The following is a 9,300-nucleotide window of genomic DNA, read 5'->3' on the forward strand; positions in this document are numbered from 1 at the left end:
GACGCTAAAATCAAAAACAGATACAGGGTGCTACAAATATATGGAAAACTTATAAACTATTGGAAAAAGAAAGAGGGTTAAAGTGCAGTGTTGAGGTTTTGTTTGTAATAAAAATATTCTAGTGCGTTGATTTACTGTTATATTCTTTGCTTATAATAAAGTTATTGTACAGGGTATCCCACTAAGAATAGCTCTCGGCTATATCTCGGAAAGTATTAGCCGTGAGGCTTGCGGAAAAAATATTCATAACTAAAGAGACCATGAGAAAATGCTGGAAATTATTTTCAAATTTGTAGAATGGCCGCTAGAGGGCGCAACTGCTATAAAAAATAAGAAAATGGAGTTTTTACACAACTTTGCCTAGATAAGGGGTACTATAAATAATAGCTTCATAATCTTCAGTAAATTCTGAATATTTTTTGTTAGAACCATTTTCCCCTATCTGCCAAAATAAAGTGGTGGGGAAAGGTTAGATCTGTTTTTATTTAAATATTAATAATTCCGGACTGGATGGACGGAATCCAACTAACTGGAGCTCGTTTAAAATACCGTTTCTTACTCTATATTATACCATATAAACAATAACTGTAAGCTTTTGAACGTAGATGCTAGGGGGCGCTGTCTTACAAATTAACAAACATTGTGCGTTTTTTCAAAAAAAAATGCGATGGTATATGTCATTTTAGCTGATAATAAAGAGTAATGAAAGCTTAAAAAGTCAGTGAAAACCGCATCTTGATATCTTCTTTCAAATCGAAGATATTAGCAAAGTTATATTAAATAGGAAAATATATGTAAGCCCTTAATTACCATATTTTTATAACACGGTATCAGTAGTTTTAGATTTCAGTGGTAAAATCTAAAGCTATTTCTTTTTAAAAGGATCAAAACTAAAACATTCCACGACAGTTTGGCAAAGTTTATAAGCATTTAAAAATTGTAAGATTTTTCCAAAACATACTATATTTTTAGGTCACCCTGTAGATGGTTTGTAATGAGCCAACTACTTTCTTTCATTAAAATTTAAAATTGTTCTGTTTATACATTATTACGATATATAAAAAACATATTCCCAACCAACTCAGTAATATGTTCTATAAAAGGAGTTCTTTGGCTTCATCATCCAGCTCTAAACATTCACTTTTCTTCCACATATGCCGAAATGCAGTCAAATAAGGGTCAGAGGATATGAGGAGACAATTAAAAACATCTTCATTTGTGGCATACCGTGAACATTTTCGACTATTGTCTTTTCTGAAAAAACGTAACTTAAAATTGTGTTGCGGTCTATTGAGAAACACGGACTGCTTCAAATAAATATATCGCATGAATAGGCAGAATTAGGCAGACCATTTTTTGTTTATAAACAAATACATTCCTTAAACATTATTATTTGCGATAAGAGGAAACGTCGATAAGCGTCGATAGTATTTTTTTGGTATTTTGAAAACTATAAAAATATGGATAAAAACGACGTTTAAAAAAACATGAAAAATTAATACATAATAATAATTTCAGAACTTTCTTAGTAATAGTCCAAAAGTAGAGAAAACGTTTTCTTTAAAATATAAAATATAATAATCATCTCGGGTTTTTTAAAGCCTCCAGGAATATTTAGATTCTTATTTGCTATCACTAAGCGAAAAAGACAATTAAATGTGATGGGTTTAAGAGAAAAAAAAACATGGTTACAAATTTTATTCAAAAATTTTGTTGTTTTTTTTTAAACCAATGCTACTACTATTCAAACCAAACCAAACCAAACCAAACCAAATCACTTATGGCCGCTCTTTAACATATGCAAGGGCAACCGTGCGGCGCCGGCGCGGCGGTAATATAAGCATAGATGCAGGCACCAACATTTAGACTTGAACAAAAGCCCTAAACAAACATCATGGGCGTAAAATGCAAACGATAAGAAAGTTATTTATAAGAAAAAAACTTATTTATACTGTGCTTAGTGCGGGAGTATTTGTAAAACGGGCCACACTATACGATTTATCGTAGTACGGGTTGTACAACACAAATTTGATTCGACCGTTTGAATGAAAGATCGGATGCACTATTGTCCACAAACTTTATCTACTAGTTCTCTAGTCTGTCGTAAAATAAATCGTTTCCCAGTTGATTTTGACTTGTCGCCATGGCTTTGTGTTTGTCAAAAAGGACAATAGCAATTCTACAGATGCTCTTTCAAACTATATTAGGGTTTTCTATACCCATCTAGCTCAGATTTTGAATAAAGAGAAATTTTTCCAATGTGGCCATGGCAAGTTTCTAGTGACAGCTAGTAAGTTTCTATGCTATTTTTAAAATTGAAATTAGTTTATGGACTTTATTTAAATTTGTACCAGTTTAGTTTTATTTAATTTACCTATAACAGTTTGGTGAATAATTAACATATTATATTTAATAACATATTTATTAAATATGTATTTATTATTCTATCACGAAAAACGAAGAACTAGTTCTGTGATTTATTTGTTTTGTTTGTTATCTATACGATTACTTGTAGATATATGGATTTTCTATAAAAGAGCCAATTGCAGCAAGTTCATTTTATTCCCTTCCAAAGACAGGTTTCTGCCTAATAGGTTTTTTATAAACCACACTACCAGCTCTGCGAAATAGGGCAAATAGTTTTCCAGAGAAACGCTTATCAGGAAGATTCCTATTTGGATGTCTTTCAGCATAAGCCCTTGAGGCCAAAAAGCAATTTTCCTCACAAAATAAAATCACTAGTAACATATCCATTCGTTCCGCTAGCAGATACTGCTTTATTTTTCTTGATAAAATAATGAGAGCTAGAGCTTAATGAGCTAGATAGGTATAAGAAACCCTAATATAGTTTGAAAGAGCATTTGAATCTGATTCGATTTATTTAAAAAAATACAGGGTATTGCATTTGAAATAACGAAGTTTTTATATAAAATAAATCCTTAAAATAGATCAGCAATTTTTTGTACCCCTGTATAAATTTAAGGAAGCGAAGCTTTTTCAGTAAAGTTTATTTCCCCATATTTAGAATTAGCACAAGAATTAATTTGAAAAGTAATGTACGGGGTGTTAATAACCTATTCTATTGTAGCATGCATATTTAAATGTCTTTAAATATCTCAAAAACCAAAGATTTTAAACATATTTAACCCTTATAATATATGCCTTTTTTGGGCCCAAGAATCCAAAAATGAAATAAAATACCGAGTGTTTCATAAGAAAAAAATATAACTTTGGTATGGATCTTGTCAGTGTTCTGAAACACCCTGTATATTTCAAAATAATTTTAAATTGTGCACATTGCCTCCCCACATATACCCATAAAATATTTTGTTTCTACGTCTTTCCGTTAACGTATAATCAACCGAGGCGAATGAGGTGCGCCATGCACCCTGTATTTATTATAGAATTTTTTATATCAAGCTAATTCATCTATTCAGTATAGTTTATTTGGAAAATAGGTTGTTAGTAAACTGCTAATTTCATCAGACACTTCAAGTGTTTTTCCTCTGACACGTTGTGAACACGAATAATATTAAATGAAGTGACATACAAACCGGAAAATCAAATCTTTTTCCATTGGTCAGTTTGTTGACAATAATGAAGAAGGAAAATTAAGAACGAGCCCTAATAACTAAATATTCGGACAAACAAAAATTTATTGAAAACCTTAATTTACACAAACGGAATTATTAAATTTAAGAACTATATTAACAATATATCAAAATCTGTCATTTATAAGGACTATTTATATAGTTTGGTTTCTAAAAACATTAAAATAAATTGTGGACGGATAAATAAATAAAAAAATTACACAATATCACGACAACTAAATGTTCGGACACTTAAGAAATTACTATTTTAATTTGGCATTACATTCATTCCATTTATCTAGTTACCGTGTGTCAAAAAAGACATTTACTTAATCATAAGTTATTAGTTACTGACAATCGTGTTAGAAACCGTCTTACAGGAAATACTGGCAAATTTAAACAAAAATGGCCAGAGGAAGTGCGAAAAATGTAAAAATTCGTGGATTGATAATAAAAAAATATTGCCAGGAAAAAAAATACGTGAAATTACCGGTGAATTAGATTTGGCTAAGTCGACGGTTGGGGACACACTTAAGCACTATCGTGAGAGTGGAAGTATCCAGTTTAAAGGCGGGTAGACCGAGAATTGTATCTGATAGGGATTGCTAGTAAAAATTTGCAACCTGCAAAGTGTTACGACGACCCTAACACTTTAAAAGCCGTCACAGCACAGTGAAATGCGGAGACAGAAAAGACTTTATCGAGGGAATGCTGTAGAAAGTGGATACACAAATCTGGACTTAGTTTTCATAAAGTTGTTGTGCACATTGCCTCCCCACATATACCCATAAAATATTTTGTTTCTACGTCTTTCCGTTAACGTATAATCAACCGAGGCGAATGAGGTGCGCCATGCACCCTGTATTTATTATAGAATTTTTTATATCAAGCTAATTCATCTATTCAGTATAGTTTATTTGGAAAATAGGTTGTTAGTAAGCTGCTAAATTCATCAGACACTTCAAGTGTTTTTCCTCTGACACGTTGTGAACACGAATAATATTAAATGAAGTGACATACAAACCGGAAAATCAAATCTTTTTCCATTGGTCAGTTTGTTGACAATAATGAAGAAGGAAAATTAAGCACGAGCCCTAATAACTAAATATTCGGACAAACAAAAATTTATTGAAAACGTTAATTTACACAAACGGAATTATTAAATTTAAGAACTATATTAACAATATATCAAAATCTGTCATTTGTAAGGACTATTTATATAGTTTGGTTTCTATAAACATTAAAATAAATTGTGGACGGATAAATAAATAAAAAAATTACACAATATCACGACAACTAAATGTTCGGACACTTAAGAAATTACTATTTTAATTTGGCATTACATTCATTCCATTTATCTAGTTAGCGTCTGTCAAAAAAGGCATTTACTTAATCATAAGTTATTAGTTACTGACATAGATAAAAGACTTATAATATTAAATAGATAGGCAACTTATAATACATTTCATTTTTATTATACAAGGGGGGTAGTCGGAGGAAGAAATACTAAGTGATGAGAGGGGTGCGGGGAAGAAGGGTTGTTTTAATTAATTTAAAATAAATTTAGACATACATGTAAGAACACTTTGTGTGCTTTTAATTAGGTCAAACATGTTATAAACGATAAATCAACTTAATTAAAAGGATACAAAGTGTTCTTGTATGTCGGATATTAATTAAAAAAATATTAAAAGACGTAAGAGTATATATTAAGTTGTTACAGTTATAATTTAATCTTTGGCGGTTTCCAGCAAATAGCAGGCAGTTTTGCATAATTTTCCTCCCTTTGAAGTGAATTGGAAACGGCTATATAATTTTGGTGTAGGCAAGATACCAGTTTGTTTCCGTTTGAGACCTGAAATAATTAAAACAAATTAAATTAGATTTAATCATCTGCTGATCATGCTAATATAACGCAACGCGCGTCCTTAATTCCTTACATGCACCGTAAAAAATAAATAACTGCTCAGCAAGCAGCATTTATTAGCAGTGCTAATTTAAAAGATCTATAACTGTAAGTAGATATATTTAATTTACTTACCATTGTATCCTTCGGAAACCCGGTGTACAACAATTAAACTCCATGATAAAAAATAACTAAGAGTCTATACAAAACACATATTGTCCTACCATTTTTAAAAAAACGTTGTCTAAAACAGAATACTGCCAAAAAATCTGAAGGAATTTAATTTTACAATAATTCGACAAGTCAAAACGAAATCAAACTGTAAAATCACAACAAAAGCGTCTCTGACTGTCTCGTGTCAGTTAAAAAACAAATTTTATTATTGTCAGATTTTGACATTTGTATTGTTGATTGACAGTTTTAATATTTTGCGCCTCTGCATCTTGGAGGAAAAACTATTTTTAATGAACTGTCATTTCCATTTAAGTTTCCCAGCCATGGTTACTGACATTTCTTGTTAGAAACCGTTTTACAAGAAATACTGGTAAATTTAAACAAAAATGGCCAGAGGAAGTGCGACAATTGTAAAGATTCGTGGATTGATAATAAAAAAATATTGCCAGGAAAAAAAAATACGTGAAATTGCCGGTGAATTAGATTTGGCTAAGTCGACGGTTGGGGACACACTTAAGCACTATCGTGAGAGTGGAAGTATCCAGTTTAAAGGCAAAAGTTCGGGTAGACCGAGAATTGTATCTGATAGGGATTGCTAGTAAAAATTTGCAACCTGCAAAGTGTTACGACGACCCTAACACTTTAAAAGCCGTCACAGCACAGTGAAATGCGGAGACAGAAAAGACTTTATCGAGGGAATGCTGTAGAAAGTGGATACACAAATCTGGACTTAGTTTTCATAAAGTTGTTTCAATTTTTTTGCGAAATTTATGATTTTTTATTATTAATAATATTTTAGGCAAAAGAAAAACATCTGCTAACAGAGAAATGGAAAATAAATCGGCTGAATTGGGCCAAATCTAAGATACCTTGGACTATTGAAGACTGGTCCAAAGTCATATTTAGTGACGAGTCGAAGTTTGATGTATGCGTGGGAGACTTTCGGAAACGTGTTATCAGAACTAAAAATGAAGCATTTCATAAGGATTGTCTCAAAAGGACAGTAAAATTTCCTAAAGGCATTATGGTTTGGGGATGTATGTCCGCAATGAGTTTAGGAAGATATACGGTGGTAGAAGGAACAATTAATGCGGCAAATATCAACAAATTTTGCCAAAAGCCTTGTGCCAAGCGTGAGGGACCTTTACCCGGACCGGAACTTTATATTCCAACAGTACGGTGCTGCAGGCCATACAGCTAAAACTACCAAAAAATGGTTTGGGGACAATAACACCAAGGTCCTCTCATGGCCTTCGAACAGCTCAGACCTCGATATCATCGAGACATTATTGCATAAAATGAAGCAAAAATTGTGTGATGATCCCCAAAGAACCGTTGCCGATTTGAATTAAATTAAATGAATTATGGTAAAATTTTGATCCTGACATGTCAGTCCTTAATAAAAACAATGCCAGATAGGATTGCAACTGTTGTAAAAGCGCATGACGATGTAACGTCATATTAAAATAGCAATTTTTTAAAGTGTCCGAACATTTAGTTGTCAAGATGTTGTGCAATGTTTTTGTTTTTTTATTCGCCCACATTTGATTTTAAAGTTTATAGAAACTGAACTGTTTAAATACATATTAAAAATTATTTTAATATATTCTTAATGCAGCATATTTAATTAATTAGTTTGTGTAAATTAAACTTTTCAATAAATTTTTGTTTGTCCGAATATTTAGTTGTTAGGGCTCGTATATTCTAAGAATATTTGACTCCATAACTTTTTGTACGATACTGCTAAAAAAACAACCCCTATATTTTCACAGGCTAACTCGTGATACCGTTTAACCCCACGTGTCAGACTTCGAGGCGACATTCTCACCTTTTACACCACACGCCAGGACTATCCGACCCTCGTTTATCCATCCCTTGTACAAAAAGGGGGCAAACCATGAAGAGGGTGAATAAGAGCTAAGGACGGTGGGGGGGAGGTATAGTCGCGTGCTGAACCGACGGCGAGCATCAATCTACATTAAGACTAAAAGGTTTATTAATGAATTGGACAAACGCAAAAAGGAAAAGGAAAATAATGGGGGTGGGGGTGGAGAAGACGAGTCAACGTGGAGGGTAGTGTTTTTTCACCCCGTCGTCTGTGAGAAAGGTAAACTGAATTTAATTTGGTGGCAACAGACGATGAGTTGACAGATATGTTTTAGTTCCCTTACGTTTTAAGCGTCCCCTAAATAATTTATAATTGAATGATTATACTTTTATTTACACCCACGTAGGTAGGTATGTAATGTTGACATTACTGACTTTTTAAAATTCGAAAAGAGTGCCACATTATCTACCTTTACTTCCCTTTTTTCATTTCTCTCTCTATGTCTATTTCATTTCTCTTGAATCTGCCCTTTGTGGAGTTTCTTTAAGCGGTGAGGTACCGATGTTAAATAGTCTTGATTATCGTCACTTTTTCACAGCCCCGGACCTACAATTTTTTTGAACCGGGCATGAAACTTATACAGTATTTCCCTCCAGATTTGTCTTTACAAGAGGAAAAACTTTTTCATTATTAACATTTTGAGAAAAATGCATTCTTCATAAAAAAAATTTGCTTGTTCTACTGTTCTGGTTAATACTGTTTATACTTTTTCAAATTTGTTTTATTATGGTTGGATTTTTTCTAGTCCAAATTCACAAAACGTTTCTATAGTAATATAATTTCGATTTTATTTTTTGATGGATGGTTATTATTAATTCTGATTAAAGTCATATTTTTTGTTATTAAGTATCACCAGGTATCACATTTTCTCGTAAATATTATCACCTGTTCCGTAGCAATCAACTCTTTAGCATTGAACTTAATAATTTTTGTGCTTCTTTAAAACAGCAAAAATTGACATTACCTAATTAAAATATATTCGATCAATGACAACCTATCAAAAAATGAAAACGAAATTAAATTACCATAAAAACGCGTTTTGATTTTTAAGGCATAGGAAAAAATTCAACCATATTTTCATGTTTTTTTTTATTTTCTCTAAAACGGTATGAAAATTTGAATGAGTATGAACGTGATTAATAATTTTATATACTTATAATAGCTCTAAAAGACTAAAAGGCTCATGGGTTGATTGGTTTTCTTTCTCCATTTGTTTCTGTCTTTCGCCTTTATTCTCTATCCCTCCACTCTTATCCTTTTCAAGTCGTCTGTATATCCTGTTCAACATTCTTTTTCCATCTGGTTCTCGGTCTACCCCTCCTTCTTTTTCCACCTATTCCACGTTTCATTATCATATTAGGAACTCTTTCTTCAGCCATTCTTTCAATGTGTCCCAGCCATCTCAGTCTTTGTACTCTTGCTACTCCCGTTATACTCGGTGCCCGATATAGTTGTTTTAAGTCTTCATTTGTTTATTCTGGACTATATATGTTGTCTATCTTCTTTCCTCCAAAAATCTTCCTCAGTACTTTTCTTTTCCAAATCTCTACGCCATTTTTTTCGATCGTATGGTATAAGTAAAATATTTAAAGGAAAAAATTCCCGTTAATGCATCTATACCTAGTAAATATAATAACTGAATATTACTGTTTATATCTATTATTCTCAGCAAAATGTTCTGTTTTAATGATGGGAAATTGATTCGAAGTGAAATTATTCGAGAGAGCCGGTGATCGCGCTGG

This window comes from Sitophilus oryzae, unplaced genomic scaffold (genome assembly GCF_002938485.1).
Source record: "Sitophilus oryzae breed Bouriz unplaced genomic scaffold, Soryzae_2.0 scaffold_610_pilon_pilon, whole genome shotgun sequence".
Taxonomy (NCBI): domain Eukaryota; kingdom Metazoa; phylum Arthropoda; class Insecta; order Coleoptera; family Curculionidae; genus Sitophilus; species Sitophilus oryzae.